The sequence below is a fragment of the Hakea prostrata genome, chromosome 2 (assembly GCF_041222555.1).
Source record: "Hakea prostrata isolate BN-2017 chromosome 2, UWA_Hpros_2, whole genome shotgun sequence".
NCBI classification, from domain to species: domain Eukaryota; kingdom Viridiplantae; phylum Streptophyta; class Magnoliopsida; order Proteales; family Proteaceae; genus Hakea; species Hakea prostrata.
Window position 1 is genome coordinate 46,930,993 of NC_142601.1, and position 2,709 is coordinate 46,933,701.

A 2,709-nucleotide genomic window follows, 5' to 3' on the forward strand; every position below is an offset into this window, starting at 1 on the left:
ATTATTATTATTCTTATTTTGATAAGAAAATAGGCTCGTTTAGCACTTAGGTTTAGGGTTATTTTTTCCCTAATTACTAAGAACAGTAATGTAAATCAATATAAAGTTTAAATAAGTAATTTAAAATTTGAAGGTTTTCTTTAGTTTTAAAATTAATTAAAGATGTTGTGTCATCACTGAACTAATCAATAGTAAGGGGCATCAGTAATTACAAGTAAAGTCTAAGGTTGTATTAGTAACTTAAAAAAGTATAGGAGATAAAGTAGTAATCAAGTTTATTATAGTATAAAGAGGCAACACTAGAGGCAACACTAATTATCTCATCTTTAAATTATTGGAATCATGTACTCAATCTGATTTCACTATTATCTCTTTACTGTTAAGACAAAGTGATAATCTTTCATATACCTCATTTTAATGATGTGTAGAATGAAGTTTGCTTTAGCATATGAGTTTAAAGAAGGGTAAAATGAATATTGTATACTAATATCTAACTTCTACTTAACATCATTAAAAGTGAAGGAGGCAATAGTAATTTTTTAAAGTACAGGCTTTAATATATAATTTCCCTATAATACAATGTAGCATCATCAATAATTATCCCTTATTTCTGTTTATCATTATGGATTATCTATTATGGTGGTGGCCGGTGGGACTTGTGTCTCACATGTTCCTCACAAATTCTAAAGAATTGGAGAAACAAAATCAAAGGAATTCTTGTGTAATCTACTTTTTACATTATATTTCATCATCTAATTGCTTTGCACGATCAGACATTCAAACTGTGAAAGACTTTGTTGACGAGCTGTTATAGTTAAGGTTACTCACAACGAAGATTCTAGATCCAATATTTATGTGCTCTTAGTATAACACATATCTTCTTTCTTCTCTTTGCTGTTCATATACCTATATATAGCGAGCTTGTGATCACCGTTGTGGCAGAGAAGATCAGTAATAGCATTCCATGGCCAACTCTCATTATCGTTTCTTCCTTTTCTTTCTTCTTTCTTTGGTCTTGATTCTCTTTGATTGTTCAAAGTGGGTTGAGGCAGGAAATCTTCAGACACATGATTTTACCGTCAGTTCTTTGATTTCCAAACCAGTTTGCTCTACTCAAGAAGAAGGTGATTATTTATTACCTCCAAATTCTTGTTTGTATTATTGATATTTATCTTGTTCAATGGATTGATATATATATTCATGCTTTTCAGGTTCCGAAAGCTTAAGCAATCTACGTGTTTCTCACAAATACGGACCATGCTCACCTTTGAAACGAGCAGGGTATACAACAAAGCCTACCCTTGGCCAGATTCTCCTTTGGGACAAAGCCCGAGTAGAGTCCATCAATTCCAAAATCTCCAACCAAAACTCAGTTTCTGATTCTACAGTCAAAGTTCCAGCCAGTTCTGGTGAATCCCTAGGGACTGGAGACTTTGTAGTTGAAGTCGGATTTGGAACACCACAACAGAAATTTACAATAATCTTTGATACTGGTAGTGACCTTACCTGGATCCAATGCTTGCCATGCTCTGGTGAGTGCTATGAACAACAAAACCCATATTTCAACTCTTCAGCTTCCAGCACCTATTCCAATATCTCATGTTACTCCCCTAAATGCTCCCAACTGTTGTCAGCTACTGGTAACAAGCTATCCTGCAACTCCAATTGCATCTATAAGATCTCATATGGTGATGGTTCCTACTCTCAAGGGGACTTTGCAACCGATACACTAACATTATCTTCCTCTGATGTCTTCAGTAACTTCGAATTTGGTTGCAGCCATTATAGTGATGGTTCATTTGGTTACGCAGATGGGTTGCTAGGCCTTGGCCGTAATCGTATCTCTACAGTTTCACAAACTGTCAAGAAATATAAAGGAATTTTCTCCTATTGTCTTCCATCCACTACCAGTTCCACTGGTTATCTTGCATTTGGAGAATCATCAATTGCTTCCTCTGGTGTGCAATACACTCCCTTACTATTAGATCCAAGAGGTCCCTCATTCTATTTCCTTGATCTAAAGGGAATAAGTGTTGGAGGAGAAAACTTGCACATCCCACCATCAGTTTTTACAGTTTCAGGAACCATCATAGACTCCGGAACTGTCATTACTTGGCTGCCACCGAGGGCTTATTCGGCTCTTCGCAAAGCATTTCGTGAAGCAATGGCAAAGTATCCACCTGCTCCATCATATTCAATTCTTGATACATGCTATTATTTGAAAGCAAACGCTAATGTAACAGTGCCGACCATAGAACTGCATTTTGGTGGACATACTGACTTGAATGTTGATGAGTCTGGGATTCTAGTTGAAGCAAGTTCAAACCAATATTGTTTGGCTTTTACTGGTAATGGTGATGCTACTGATTTGGCGATCGTTGGAAATATGCAACAGCAAACAATTGAGGTAGTTTATGATGTCAGGGGAGGAAAGTTAGGATTTGGTCCTAAAAGCTGTTACTAACCGGTCCTCGTAGTATGAAGGGAAATTCCGAAGAATCTGATGACATCCATGAGGAAGAAAATATTGAGGAAACAAAGCTTATGCTTGAAGAAATTGTTGGTTATGTTTTAATTTCTCACTAATAAATGTGTTGTATTGTAGTTTGGGTCTAACCCCTATGCAATCATTTATTATAAGAATTTAATAAAGACTTCAGCAAATTGTGTAGTTCAACTCTGACTTTTCAATCTTTTTTGGAAAATAAA

At 35.7% G+C, this 2,709-nt stretch overlaps 1 pseudogene; it reads left to right on the forward strand.

The window, feature by feature from the left end:
• The first annotated feature begins 964 nt into the window (after nucleotides 1–964).
• On the forward strand, nucleotides 965–2,464 carry LOC149024516 (aspartyl protease family protein At5g10770 pseudogene; annotated as a pseudogene).
• The last annotated feature ends 245 nt before the right edge of the window (nucleotides 2,465–2,709 follow it).